Raw genomic sequence first — 16,356 nt, 5'->3', positions numbered from 1 at the left:
CATAAATAAATATAATTTTTTAATTTTTAAAAAATCTGTTTTGAAGACCAAATCTTAATGTTGTAAGTATCTAATCTAAGTACCATTTATTTAGGTTACTCTAGTGGGTCCTAGATGATATCATGTGCAATTTTTACCTAAATTTCTATGACTTTACTGTTGAAACACTGGACTTGGTATTTTTTAACTTTCCTAGGCTACTTACCCTCAATTTTCCTTTTCCTATTTTTCTCTTTAAGCTAAATTCTAACTTTACCACTTCCAGGCTATGTGATCTCAAACAAGTCACTTCGCCTCCTTCTGAAGTTTACCTCCTGAAGTTTCACCTATGAAGTGCAGGTAAAATAGACCCCACCTCATAAAGCTGGTGGAAGAACTGAATATGAATACATTGAAACCTCACAGAACTGAGGCATGCCTTTCTCAGATTCAATATCACCATCGGAGAGAGGGAAAAAATGCAGGTTACAATATTGGCAACTTCACTCTTATATAATGAATATTAAATAAATATTACCTATTATTATTGGGCCCACTACCCAATAGGACCATGTTCCAGGTATACCAATCCTAGGCATTTTTATCGTATTCGGTCATTTCTCATCAACATCGTTCTCATCATAAGCTGACTAATGACTTTAGACTTTCCCTCTTTTAAGTAGGCAGGCTTTGTATTTGTCTTCTGGCTCCAATCTTTCCTGGCTGTCTTGAGTAAAGATGCAATACCTATCCTCCCATGCCTCCCTCCCAACACCTTTCCCAAGGTAACTGAACATTGATAAACAGGAACCTGTGCAGTGAGAGGGAGCTGCTCAAGTGCATGAACTGGGAAACAGTGTCTTGAGCAAGGGCTGGGTAAATCAGTATAAGTGCATTTTTTGGAGCTTGTTTCAGCTCACTCTTTCTTCCATCACTTTGTGGTTTATAGAGTGATAAATGACATTTTTAAATGTTGCTTTCGTGATACTCAAGTGGAAAGAAAACCTGCCATCAACTAGATAGCAACCTTTGCACATGCTATCCCCCTGTTCCCGTTTCCTGGGCAAGCCTAGAAAGCCCAGGACTTAGGAAGGAAAGTGAGACACATCTAAGTCCAGAAGTAGCAGGGAGCTGATTGATTTGGTCTAGCCAAGCCTCTTTGGAAGACAGAAGCAGGCTATAACACAACTGACGCTCTCGGCTCTCCTCAGATCCACCGTTACTGCCACCAACCTTCTTTAGAGTCTTATCACCTCTCACATGGATTCTAAATTGCTTCCAAGTCTTTCTTGCTCTTACAAATTCCTTCTGATCCACAGCACTTTTCAAATGGATGCCAAATTAATCTGATTATTGCACTCAGATCTTAAATGGTTTCTTGCAGCCGGCCACGTTAGGTAAAAAAGACGCATTCTGGCATTCAAAGCCCTTCAGAAGTTTAGCCCCAACCTCACTTTCTGGCCTGATCTCCTTTCATTGCCTACACACACCATACTCTCCAGCAGGGCCAGATCTTTCTCAGTGATCCTTTTCAATGACTTGTAACTTAATATCCACCAGAAACTTATCTCCCATTTCTCCCCCAGTCAATTTCCATTTCAAATTTTACTTCCTTCCTGACCACAATCACCCTATCCTCCTGCTCTCACAACGAGATGTAATCTCTTCTCCATCAAACAAGTCTTGGTGCTGTAGGTATATCCCTCCTTAGGCTCTTACTACATTCTGTTCTAGATGATAGTCACTTTCATATGGAATTTTTTCCTTGCCACACCAAACCATAATCAGCCTGAGCATAAAGACTGTATCATTACATTTCCTCCGATGCCTAAAACAGAGCTTGGCCTGCTGAAAGCACTGAGGAAATATTTTTCGAATTGAATTGAATAGTGTATCATGGAGAAATATCCTTTATTTACCTTATATTTATTTAAATTTGTTTTATTTTGCAAATATTAGTAACTATGTCAACCTAACATTTATTTTTCCCTTCTGTTCCTATTACTGGCAGTGAACAATATTTTCCATAGCTGTGTCTATATACTGAAAGCCAGAGACAGAGAGAGAGAGAGAAGAGAGAACCAGGCATTATATTTAAAGTTTCCAGATGAAAGCCCACCAGTACTTCATGTTCTCAGGTGACCGCATAATGCACCAGGCCATGGAGTCACTGAAATAAAATAAAGTTTAAAAGGCAAGATTCTATTATTATTCTTTGGGACCATACTTCTCAATTGCCCTTTGGTTTATCTTTAAAAGAGTCTTTCATCCCATGAAATTTAGCGTTCTCTCCCTTTTCTCATTATAAACAATTCACTTCACATATGCAGAAAAATGAAATTAGGTTGAATAATACAAAGTTATGAATGCTGATAGAAAATAAATATCTTCTTATCTTCCTTTCACTTTGCTGCTTGGTCTCTGTGGTTTTGCCTTTCTGGATCTGTGCCTTTTAAATGCCTTAAAGTCTAAAAGTTGAAAGGTAGAAAAGACAAGAAGATTTACTGTTAATGAGCACAATTGGGTCCTATGTCTTTATAGTCAATACTTTAAGTAGTTTAAGGAAAAGAATGTTAATTTAAGAGATAGATCAAATATTTTGTCTTGTTTTTCAACAGAAGCCCCTGGAAGAATATGTTGTTTTTATTTATTAGATATTTACAAAGCTCTCATAGCCCAGCAAATTATGATGAACACTAGGTATTTAATATAATGTAATAAACATAAAAACTGCCAATACAGTTTGTTTGTTTCCAGATTCTTTTAAAAAGTACTAAATCATGGAACCAGTAAAAAAGAAAGACAGAGAAATAGAAGGAAGAGAGGAAGGAAAGAAAGAAACAGAAAAGAAAAAGGAATGCTGATATTGGGAGAGTTAGCCAGGCTGTCTTTCATAATAAGCACATTGAAAGAGCAAAGGGAAGGCTTTCAGCTAACTTACCGAAGCACCTGTCAAAATCCAGGGTTGAGTCTACCTAAAGAAAACAATACGGTCAGTTTCTATTTACATTAAAGAGCTACAATAAATCTATTCGAAATGTCTAAATGTATGCTTATTGTGACTCACTGTTTTGCTGAACACACAGTCATGTACCTATCTCTTATACAGGTGGTAGCATTTAAGGTAACTTTATAGGTTGAATGACCAAAAGGCTATGTGTCTTGGAAACCCTTTGCCCTTTACCTTATACAGAACATCTATGCTGGAGGATCAAGGAAGATCAAGGTGGGGTCAGGGGAGGGGGCTCAGAAATATACAGTTAAAAAAAAAATGAGAAAGAAAGAGTACTATTCCAGAGATTATTCCCACCCCAATTCTTCATTCAGATATTTCTACTCAAAACCTAATTTTCTCAAAAACAAAATGCCTACATATATTTCTCTTGCCGTTTCCTTAAATTAAAATTCCTTCTATTCCCTATTTCTCTTATTGGGGTTGCAAAATTTAGCAAATAAAAATACAGGACATCAAACAAAGTTTGAATTTCAGAAAAATAATGAATAAATTTTAGTAAAAGTATATTCCATGCAATATTTTGTATATACTTACACAAAAAAATAGATTGTCTGCCTGAAATGTAAACAGTGAATCATTTTTAGTATAAGTATGTCCCAAATATTGCATGAAATATATTTACACTGAAAAAAAAATTGATGTTTATCTGAAATTCTTATTTAACTGGACATCCTGCATTTGATCTGGCAACTGTCATGTAAATTCTCCCATCTTTCAAAGCCCATATCAAATCTCATTTCTTTAGTGAATAGTTTCGTAGCCATTTTATTTCAAAAGGATTCATGCATTTATTCATTCAATCAACAAATATGGGTTGAACATTTAGTGTCCTCCAGAAACTGTTGGGCATTAGGGCTAAAACAAAGAGCCCGTTGTTAGAAGGCAGAGAGTACCCTTGAAACCAGCAAGAAGGACACGGGAACAAGAGCTATGAGAAAGGTGCACGGGGCACCGTGGGAGACCCTCAGTGAGCCTCTCCCTCTTGTCTCCTGTCTAACCGCATCACACATCAGCATTTGGAGCTACACCTTTCACTTCTAAGCCTCTCCCTAGTGTACTACTTTGCTCGTGGTAGGCACTTAATATTTATTTGTTTTCATATAATGAAGGGCTTTTTCCATTCACCTACCCTTCACTGGAGTTATTAGAAAGCTAACCACAGGATCGGGTTTGGTTTGTTTCTCTTTAACCAAAGTAAGAAACTGCCTTTTCCAATAAGCTAAATGTGACAAGCTTTGCTCCATGTTCTTTGAACAGTCATTTAATCCTCATGCTGTCATCATGAACTAGGTACTATTTATAATCCGTTTTACTAAAGAGGAAACAAAGACACAAAACGCTTCCGCTAATTTGCCCCAAGTCAGATGAGTAGGAAAGGTAGGGCTGAGATTCAGATGAGCGGTCTGGCTCCAGAATGTTCTGTTGCCACTCTGTAATAAGTAATAGAGGTGACTTTAAACATTAAAAATTAATAAGCTTCTGGAATTTTCTGTAGACATTTAATATGTTCCTTTTTAATTTTATATTTTAAAAGAGCTATCCTTATTATATTTCTGATGATCCGCAAATGAACCAGATAGACTCCTCTCTAATTCAAGAGAAAGAAACGTTAAGGAGAAGGAAGCCAAAACTGTGCCATCTAACATAACGAAGGCATTTGTTTGTTCATTGCATTTTCCTTCATTGCAGCCAATGCAAATCATTCTGGTCTGTGCTGCAGTCTAATGTCTGATTCCAAGGGTCAACTCCATACCCACCGATACGGCTTAGTCCTGGACAGTAGCAAATCTGATGTCACTGGGAAAGTAGAGTCATGAAAGCTTTTCCAAGTGACTGTTTAACTTAAGGTTGGCCACTGTGGAGTTAAAATAAATGAAAACATTCACAAACATTCGCTAAGAAATGTTGAGGAAACGTAACACAGGAGAGAGAGAAGTCCTAGGTATTGAGTGTTGTTACTTTATTGCCTGATCTATGAAAATTCAAATTTAAGTATACTGAATGTTATAAAGTCTAAGTGACTTCCAAAATGTGTTCTGTGTGAAGCTATTGATGAATGTTAAAAATATCCATTTTCCATTTGTAGAGAATGAGGATACTTAAACATAAACAGATTAATTTGGATGCACTACAAGTGCCCTTTCTCTCAACACAGTACTGCCTGTTCCCACTTCTTGATAGATGGGATTTCTCACAAATATGTCATGATTTAAATGTTAGCTACCTGAGATACCAATAGGAACCAGATAAAAACCATTTTTACTATGGGAAAAGATGAAGAATTGACAGCGCTCATAAAGAGACTTTCATCTTCAGGAAATAATTGTCCTGCTTTGAATGGTGCAGGTTGTTGTGGTTTGGCCTCAGTGTTCATGTCCCACTTAGATTAACATGTTACATTAGGAGAAGGCTAGCTTCGTGGAGTCTTTGCTAATAAATTATGTGTTAAGATAAGTAAAATAAATAAAATTGTCGGGATAGACCTGTTTGTCCCTAGATGGCATTCTGATACCAAAGCTAAGACTCTATTGATATTTTTTAAAGGTCTGTTAACTGTAAAATATAGTTTATGGCCTCCTTCACTTTCAAAGTCAGAAAATAATGCAGAAATGGGAAGTTATTGTAGAAAATTCTGTTCAATATCTTATATAAATCACAAGTTTCAGAATCTCAAAACCATACAAAGCCCTCTTATTTTGCATAAACTGTCCCATATAGAAACTAATATGAATTTCCTATATAATTGATAGGAGAGTGACATTTAGAAAAATATAAAATGTCAACAGGGACATCTTGAGTAAACACGTCATAAAAGCCTGTGTTTATAACAATAAAAGACAAATAGATTTGGGGGGCATAAAAGAATCTCAGAGGTTGAAAGAACTTTAAAGTTTATCTAGTTCACCCACCCCACTCTCATACACTCTATATTGTCTCCTCCAGAAACTTGAGCCTGGGTGCTTGGGCAGTATCTCCTAGGAGTTCACAGACTCTGTCCACCCAAACATTATCCCTGGGACTTACTGGTAAAGAACGAGAAAATGAGGCCAAGATCAGGAAGGACTTTGAAAGCAACTATTTTCCCCCTCTCCCACAACAAGCAATGCTTTTGTCTCCCTCTTAACCTCTCAGCACTTTGCCTCCTAACCCTTGGGGAATGTAGGTGCTCGAGGAAGCACCATGGGGTGAACCAAGAACCATGGACAGGAAAATCCATGTGCAATGAAAGCAAGGCCAGGAAAAGGGTGAAGGTCTGCGGGACAGTGCAGAGCTCTGATGGGGGTGGCAAATGTCCTGGCGTTGGTCTGAAGCTGAGAAACAGCCATATGATCCAAGACTATCCTTTCATGTTTAAATTGTGGTTGAAAAAATATGTGACATAAAATTTATGATCTTAACCATTTTTAAGTACATAGTATTAACCATATTCACATTGTTGTGCAACAGATCTCTAGAACTTTCCGTCCTGCAAAACCAAAACTCTATGCCCACTGAACAACGCCCCATTTTCCCTTCCCACATCCCCTGGTGACCACTTTTCTGCTTCCTGTTTCTAAGAGTCTCACTACTCTAGATACCTCCTGTAAGTGGAATTATGCAGTATTTGTCTTTTTGTGACTGGCTTCTTTCATTTAGCTAATGTTTTCGAGGTTCATCCATGCAATAGCTCATGATGGGACTTCCTTCTGTTTCAATATATATATTCCATATATATACTCCATATATCTACAACAATATATATATATTCCATATATATACAACACATCTCGTCAGCCATCCATCTGTCCATGTTTATTTAAGTTGCTTCCACCTCTTGGCTATTGTGAATAATGGTGCAATGAAACATAAATGTGTAAATAATTCTTTGAGATATTGTTTTCAGTCCTTTTGGATATATCCCACAAGTGGGAATGCTGGATCATATGGTAATTCCATTTTTCATTTTTTGAGGACCTCAAGACTTCTTATTTAACCATATTGCTACTTATTCTTTTCAATTGCCTGTTCTTCCAATTCTTGCTTCCCAGTAGAGGCTCTTAAATCGATCCAGGGACACCTGGGGACAACCTGCCACTGGCTTCTCCTACACAGATCACACTATTACTGGGACCAAACCAAGCCCTTCTGTACCACTTTTCACACATTGCTACAAAGATGAAACACAGACCAATCATTCTATACTTACTACATTTGGACAGGAAATAAATGTTGATTCCCTTTAGTAATTATTTCCCATTTTAGTTTCAAGATATCATTCAGGAAATCCTCCCAACTACACAAATGCAATTTTTATTTCAAAGGAGTGATCTTCTTCCTTTTTTCATTTCAGAAAATATTTAGATGTTTTTAGGGGTAAAAAGTATTATTTTGAGAGACTTGATATGAAACATGTAAATATGTTTGTGTATATTAACTTATGAACATAATTTATAAACTAGGTAATGCCCACCAAATAGCTAAGATGGTTATCTTCTGCAAATTAAATTAGTAAAATAAACATGTCAAGGAAAAGATAGATTTATTGCAAAAGTCTTCAGAATGACAATGTTTTTAGGTAAAATCTTCAAAAAGCAGAGCCTATGATATGGTTTGGTTGTGTCCCCACCAAAATCTCATCTTGAATTGTAGCTTCCACGATTCCCATGTGTTGTGAGAGGGACCTGATGGGAGGTAACTGAATCATGGGGGCAGGTCTTTCCCTTGCTGTTCTCATGATAGTGAATAAGTCTCACAAGATCCGGTGGTTTTAAAAAGGGGAGTTCCCCTGCACAAGCTCTCTCTTGCCTGTCGCCATGTAAGACATCCCTTGCTCTTCCCCCAGGATTGTGAGGCCTCCCCAGCCATGTGGAACTGTGAGTCATTTAAACCTCTTTCTTTTATAAATTACTCAGTCTCACGTATGTCTTTATTAGCAGCATGAGAACAGACTAGCCCAGAAAAAACTAGCTATCCAGAAAATGTTCAGTGGGATTATTATTCTGAAAAAATAATGCATAAACATCAAGGCAATGTTCAGCAGAGGTCGAATAAGGGCAAGTGCAAATCAAAGAAATTCCTCTCTGTTTATCAAGTATTTAGAAGAAAGCAAGACTGAATCAGGGACAGAAATGCTGTTCTCTCTAAAGCTCACTGGAGTTGGGAAATCTGGAAGGCAGGGAGAGCTCTCTGGATTTTACATAGCCTGGAAAAAAAGCAGATTTTAAGATTATCTTTCTCCCTTTGCTCTTTTTAGCAAGCAAAATTCTGAGTACCCCTAAGCTACCCTGACACTGCAAAGGAGGTATGTGAATAGAGACCACCAGAAATAAATGTTCTCCATTGCAATTAATAATTATTTGGCATTTTGGTTCAAATATCACTGTCTTGTAAGTTGATTTAAGGAATCAGTCATTGGAAAGTTGATCAACTCCAACCACTCTGCACGAGCACACCAGAAGCTAAGACACAGGGAGACCCTATCCTGGTTCCTGCTTAGCTATGCAATCCGCCTACCACTTCCTGAGTGATAGAAACCCAAAAAGTGACCAACTGCTTGGAATAAAAAGAAATTCTTACAGCAAAAATAATAATAATAATAATATTCAAAGAATTATTCTACCACACATGCAGCGAAAATTCAAAATGTTCTCTTCAGTAATTATCAAATGCCAAGAAAACCCTCCATGAAACAGATAGAATAAATCGTAGTTAAATTTTTAAACATTTATTGGGGCTGCAGCAACTTTGCAGACAGTCCAAAATTCCAGAGTAATATTCTTCAAGATGTAGTGGAGATTTTTGGAGTTCCAACCACATCTGAGAAGCTCTGCTCTTCCTTTTCAGCACTCAGTAACAGAGAAGGGTGTTCTGATTAATAACTTCCAAATCAATGAGATTTTCTGTTTGTGGAAATGAGATATGCCACAGGAAAATCAAGCCCATATGTGAGTAAATTGTGGGGACTTATGATGCTTGATGGGAATTGACACCCATTTATTTTTCAAAATATACATTGTACCAGAACTCAGATTTTTGTTTGTTTGTTTTTTGAGACAGAGTCTTGCCCTGTCATTCAGGCTGGAGTGCAGTGGCATGATCTCAGCTCACTGCAACCTCCGCCTCCCGGCCTCAAGAAACTCTCCTGACTCAGCTTCCTGAGTAGCTGGGACTACGGACGTGTGCCACTGTGCCTGGCTAATTTTTGTATTTTTAGTAGAGACGAGGCTCAGATGTTTTACAAGGCTTTCCCACATAGTATCAGCTTCACCCATTCTATAATTAAGTTCAATCAATATGTCCCAAATACCAGAGGAGTTGTCAATAGTGACAATATTTAGTACAATTGATGTATAAAAATTAAAATGTTTGTTCTTTATTGCATTTAGTTTCATATCATACACCTCTTTACATCTCTAATGTCTCTTCTTAGAACCCTGAGAATTAAATTTTCTTGTGGTAGTTTGTACATATCAATGTATTTTAGAGGCAAGTTTACTGGAAGACCACATAGTATGAAGATTAAACAATCAGCTCATAATAAGAGTGAGAAGTTTCCATCCCTGGCCCCTCTTTCCTGTCAATTGGCTAGTTGAAATCAGGCTTCGTGGAAGAGATTATCTTTAAAGATGAGAAAAGAACAGTTTGAAAAGAAGAAATAGAATATTCCTCAAGATACGCAATAGTAACCCCCACTTCTATCAAGTAAGGGGAATGAACTAAAATAAATTCTAAGTACAGTCAGACCTACAATATTTAGTGACTATTTGAGCATAAAACAAAATACAATGGTAAAAATCAAAGACAGGCAGCAGCCAGCAATAAACTACGTGGTAAGGTTTGAGATGGTGCTTACTAGTATGACTTAGTACCACATTTATCTCAAAATAAAGCTTTCACATTAATTGCAAATTCTGATTGACTAACTCTTTGACAGAAATAAATTCACATATGAATGTCAATCAATAAAAGGACAAAAGGAAAGTAACACTAAAAAGAAACATTTGATAATTCATCAAAATAAAAGTATCCAAGTTAAAGCAGAGTAAGCATTTTTGACCAACATTTTCATGAGACGAAAATAGGTGTAAAAACCTTAAAAAAATCTGCTTGAAGATAAAAGAGAGCTAATAAGATAGGAAATAGAGATCCAAGGAGGTTAAATAAACGGCGGAGGCCATTTTTCCCAAAGGATTGTTCTTGGAATACTAGAAGAGACAATGGAGAGAATTAGCTGCACAGCTGACAATGTTTTAGGAATAGAAGACAGTGATTGGAGTCTGGTACATAATTTTTTAAAATCCTCAAGGAGACAGGCCAGCATAAATGAAACCCACTATGGAAAAAAAAAAAAAAAAAGGCAATGGAATCAGATCCATGGTGGTTCCAGATACTGGAGAGTCTATATTTTTAAGGAAGTCTGCATACTGTGTTCAAGAAGTTCACAAACAAAATTTTCATCAGAGAAGTAGACAACTTAAAAAACTGAAAATTCTGGAAATAAAAGGTACAATAATTGAAATTAGAAAAATATAGATCAGCTTGGCAGCAGAGTAAACACAGCTGAATGAAAAGAGAATTGGTGAATTGGTATAGACCAGAAGAATAGATTCAAAATAAAGGATGGAAAAAATATTATAGACGCTATATAAGAAAGAGTGAGCAACTCAGAAGGCACGGTGAGAAAGCCTAAAGTATGTACAATTTGTGTCTGAGAAAAAAAAGAAGTAATATTTGCTAAGATAGTGGCTGACAGCTTGCCAAAATTGAGATGAGATATTGATAATCTATTTAAAATCATTATGAAGCTCAGGCAAGATAAATAAAAATAAAAGTAAATGTAAGTACATTGTATAAAATGCTGAAAACCAAAGACAAAGAGAAAATATTGAAATCAGCCAGAGGGGAGAAAAAGGATAAGTTACTTTCACAGGAACAATAATAAGCCTTATAGATAATCACTCAACAGACACAATGGAATTCAGAATAAAATGTAATTATAGCTTCAAAGTGCTGAAAGTAAATCACTCCTAAAATATAATTTCATACTTAGTTAAAATGTCCTGCAAGAACGGAGATAGCAAATCACAACTGAAAAAAAATTGCTGCTAGAAGCCTCTCCCTAAAGAAAATGCTAAGTTTTGTCTTCAGGAAGAAAAAAAACAGTTGTTCAGAAATGCAAATAAAAATAAAAATAAATAAAGAGCAACAAGATAAGAAGTATTTGGATAAATGTAATGAATATTGACTTGTAAATGAAAATAATGGTTATTTTCTTCATTTAAGCTAGGGAGACATAAAATTCACGGCATTAATAACATGTGTCCATAGGGGTTCTTGCATTATCTGAGAATGAGACAAAAACACAAAAACTATGGCTTGAAAAGTAAAGGAGGCATGGTGTAATGTCTAATGCCACCAGTAAAATAATAAGAGCAACAGTGTTTAAAACTCCCAATCTAACGCATAGGACAAATGTAATAGAAAATAATAAATTAAAAACAAGGCAAGAAAGAAAAAGGGAATATAAAATATGTATTCAAATAGAAAGTATTTGGTAAAACTAAAGATTTAAACCCAAATATAGAATAAATCATATTAAATGTAAGTGAAAGGAATTTTCAGAATAAATAAAGTCTACATTGCTATTAAAAAAACACATCTTAAATTTAAAGAAAAAGAAAGATTAAAAATGAAAGGATACAAAAAGATATGCCACACAAGCACAACAAAGAGAAATCTGCTGTAGTCATTGATATGGTTTGGCCCTGTGTCCCCACCCAAATCTCATCTTGAATTATAATAATCAGCATGTGTCAAGGATGGTGCCAGGTGGAGATTATTGAATCATGCGCGCAGTTTCCCCCATACTGTTCTCGTAATAGTGAATAAGTCTCATGAGATCTGATGGCTTTATAAATGGGATTTCCCCTGTACATGCTCTCTTACTTGCCGCCACGTAAGACATCCCTTGCTCTTATGCCATGATTGTGAGGCCCCCCCAGCCGTGTGGAACTGTGAGTCCATTAAACCTCTTTTCTTTATAAATTACCCAGTCTCAGATATGTCTTTGTTAGCAGCAGGAGAACAGACCAGTACAGTCATATTTTTTAAAACTGATAAAATTTACTTTAAGACAAAAAGCATCATCAGAGATAGATAGATTGGCAGGCATTCCCCGTGTCACTCAACATGTCCAAATTCCCTCTTTTTCTGAGGACACCACCCTAATGGCCACATTATAACTTAACCACCACTTTATAGACCTTATCTCCAAATATTATTACATTCTGAGGTACCAGGGATTAAGGCTTCCGATTCATGAATTTTGTGGGGACACAATCAACCTATCATCGGTAATTATAGTAACTCACAGAAAATGCTGATCTGATTAGCTTGAAAATCACAGCGGATAAGTAACTGTCCGTTTTTACTATTTTATATTCTATGACAAAAGCCCCCACACTCCTTGTTGTTTATAGCACAACCTCGTGTTTCTGTGGTTCCATGGCTCTGCTCCACGTGTCTTCTTATTCTACGAACAGAGGAGGGAAGAGCTTTTAGCTGGGATTTGCCATTCCCACACACAGGGGAAAGAGTGGGGAAAATGTGGTGCATGATTTTAGGAGTTTCTGCTTGGAGGTAGCATACCCATCACTATCACTATTGCTGACTTGGCCAAAGCAATCCCACGGCTCAACACTAATGCTTAACAATTGGCTATTCTGGGCAGGTGTGGTGGCCCATGCCTGTAATCCCAGAATATTAGGAAGCCAAGACGGGAGGATTGCTCAAGCCCAGGAGTTTGAGACCACTCTGGGCAACATAGTGAGACTCCCTCCAGCCCACCCCCTGACCCCATCCCACCCCCGCCCGTCTTTACAAAAATTTAAAAGTTAGCCAGGCATGGTAACGCATGCGTGTGGTCCCAACTAGTAGAGAGGGTGAGGTGGGAGAACTGCTTGAGCCTGGGCGATGGAGGCTACAGTGAGCTGTGATCACACCACTGTACTCCAGTATGGGCGACAGAGTGAGATTCTGTCCCCTGATCCTGCAAAAAAAGCCAGAAAAAAAATTGGCTATTCCTTCAACAGGGAAGCACTGCAAGTCAATTTCAACAGCTGTGGCTACAGAATCCCATTACAGAGAAGTAGGAAGCAATTAACTGAGAGCAATAATACAATCAGCCACCGCAAGGTCATGGATTTACAGAAATTTGCTATTCATCCACATTATAAAAGCAAAGACAAAAAATGTGAGTAACGAAATGTTTGTCATGCTTGCAAGAGACAACAGGAGCTATTAGCAAAATACATCAATTAATTTTCTACTTTAAGATTACGTGTTACTAGTGAACCAGAAAGCATGCAAAAGTTGCTGTCTACGAAGAGGATTTGCTTGAAGGTTTACCCAGGACTGATTAAACAAAAAGTATTTAATTATAGTTTCGGAGAACTTAATGTTTCCGATACTTAGAAAATGTTTGACTGACAACAACAACAAAATGAGTAAGACACAGGATAATCAACAGAGCCAACCCTTGCTAAAATGATGAAGGTGAACTAGCCATCCACCTACACACCTCCTAGCCCTATCCCCCAACTTCTCCTCCCGTCTCTACTCCCAGCCTTTATTCTCTCCTGACTTCTTCTCAAGTTTAGTGTCGTTTCCTGCCTTCTCTAGGCCTGGGCACAGACTGCTTCCCAATCTCTTCTTATCAAATGTGTCAGGTTGATTTTTGTTTTTGTTTTTGTTTACTTTATATTGAAGTATTGGTACTTGTGACCCCTCCTAGTGTCTGATCTTCCATACTTCCAAGGTAACGACTATCCTAACTTCTAACACCATAGATTTGCTTTGCCTGTTTTTGTATGTGTTCTTTAGTTTCTGGTTTCTTTCACTCAACATTAGATTTGTGGTAGTAGGTTACTCATCCAGCTGATGTATAGAAGTCCATCGTGTGAATATACCACAATATATTTACCTATTCTACCCTTGATGGACATTTGGATAGTTTCCAGTTTGACGATATTATGAATGGAGTCACTGTGAACATTCTACTTCATGTCTTTTGGGGAACTTAATTTACAGATTTCTTTAGATTGAAACCTAGGACTGGAATGACTGGGTCGGAGGGCATATGGACATTTAGCTATAATCATTTTCCAAAGTGGTGGGCCCATCCTACAGACGTTTAATAAGGATTCACATTCATTCATAAAAACATGAATAGTCTGCACAGTATTTTCAAAAGAAGCAGATCTAGAACCCAGTTCTGATTCCAAGCCTAGTGCATGTTCCATCCAGTAGATTCCAGGTTCTTCTATCCTACTTTCTTCTCCTCAATACTATGCTGCCTTTTTCCTCTAAAGACTCAAGAATGAATAGCTAGTCATTCACGGGGCATTCTCCCCAGGGTACCTTTTGCCTTAAAGAAGGTCAGTGGTAACTCTAAAGAGCTCTACTTGTGGGACTTTCAGGTTTCATAAAAGATCAATCTGTAGAAAGGAACTAGAGAGGAGAGAGAGGGAGATAACTTCAGTCACAGGAAAGTACTTAACAGAGTCAATCAAATCCGAGAGGTCCATTGATCTAAATAGAGCCATTTGTGATGAAACACAATAGAAGATAGGAAGCTCATCTTTTATCATGTGAACTTCAGGGCAAACATGCTAGAAAGCTGTTAAACCCTGGCCTCCTCACACTGATACACAGGAACCAAAGGGAAGCCTCAGATGTCAAATTCTCACGTCTGTGCCCAGGCGGCCAGAAGCAGGAACTGGCTGCTGGTTTCTTGAGGGTGGCCTGCATGTGAGCCCAGGGTGTGACAAAATGTAGCAGAAAAGACTGAGAAGGATGATGATGAAAATGAAGCTCCAGCCTCCTGACTACCCCTCTCAGGTGTGCATCTGTTCCCAATTCCATATTACAATTAAAGAGAATGATTTTTATATACTTAGATACTTTCAGTGTCTGAATTTGAATATAGCTGAAGTTAAGGGTACTAATTAATTGTGAATCATTCCAATACTTGAATATAAAACCTCTCGAGCCTAATGTGCAAATTTATGTAAAAACAATGTGAAAATTAGAAATGCATTGGCATTTTTTTTTTTTTAAGCAGAACTGTAGCACTCTGTCTAGTCAAACAGACTGCTCATTTGCAAGTTGTCTATATGCAAAGCATTCTGCCCCTGGGAGCCTAAAATCTCCTTAGCAAGTCATCTGAAATTTGAGAAGAGCTTTGTTCTGAACCTGCTTTCTGCTCTCTTCACTTTTCTTCCCTGCTTCCAGCACTGTGGGCAAAAAGCCTAAGTATGGATTACACCTGGCCAACCCAGAAACAGCCATGGCCCAAACAGGAGGCCTGCCCTGGGAAACCCATTTGAGTTCAAAGGAGGGTGTCTAAATATGTTTGTCTTGAGCCCTGTGCATTGGGCCTTGCACTGCAGCCTTCCAACTTCAAGAGAAATTTCAGAATCCAAATTCTTCCCACCTGCAGGGCTCAGATTTTCCTTTGCAGATCAGACCTGGTGAAGAGGCTATTTGCCGTTCAATCCTAGGCTAGCTTTCTACCTTTCACCTAATGTTTGAGGTTAAGAGAAATCAGAAAAGAGAGACTGTAAACTGATCAACACTGCATGGGCATCTGCCTCACCCAGCTTTGGGAGTGGGGGGAAGAGTCAGCCACAGGTGCTCAGGTGCAGGTGCCCAGGTGTGAGCGGCCAGGTGCAGATGCTCAGGTGTGGCAGCAGGGAGTGCACTTGGCTCATCTGCCTTGGGGAGGGCCAGCTCCCAACAGAAGTAGGCCAGAGGTCAGTCCCAGGAAATGCTTGGAGCGGCCGGCAGGGTAGGGCCAACTCATGATACACCTAGGAGTGGGAGGGGGGGCCTCTTTTGGGAATTACCTGGTTTATCATTTAGCTGTTGGGGTGGGGAAGGAGGTGGGAAAGACAGAAGGCTCTACCAGGAATTGGCAGGCGGCCAGGTCAGAGGTAATGGCAGCCCACTTGTGCTAGAAAGGCAGGCAGGATATGACTGCTCAGATATTCTCTCCTGGGCCAGGAGCCACATCAACAAGTACAAATCGCGGTTGCCCTGGAAGGAAATGGCTCAGGTTTTTCCCAGTAGCTCAGTGCCTCGGCATCCCCACCAGTGGTTTGGGCATTTCACTCTATTAGCTCTTCTGCTCAGTGGTCCATTCTGCTAGCCACAGCTCACATTTACTCAAGTTATGAAAAAGGTTAATTTCCCCATATTGAGTTTCTCTGCAAAACCTGCTTTCAGTTGTGACCGGTAAGTTCCGTTGTCACCAGTATGGGTACAACTGTTGTGACCCTGATATTGTGAAGCTGTGATACTAAAAGTGTGACCCTAGATCAGTG

Source organism: Hylobates moloch, unplaced genomic scaffold (genome assembly GCF_009828535.3).
Source record: "Hylobates moloch isolate HMO894 unplaced genomic scaffold, HMol_V3 SCAFFOLD_4, whole genome shotgun sequence".
Classification (NCBI taxonomy): Eukaryota; Metazoa; Chordata; class Mammalia; order Primates; family Hylobatidae; genus Hylobates; species Hylobates moloch.
The sequence above is the reverse complement of the archived record's forward strand: the minus strand, read 5'-3'. Positions refer to the sequence as shown.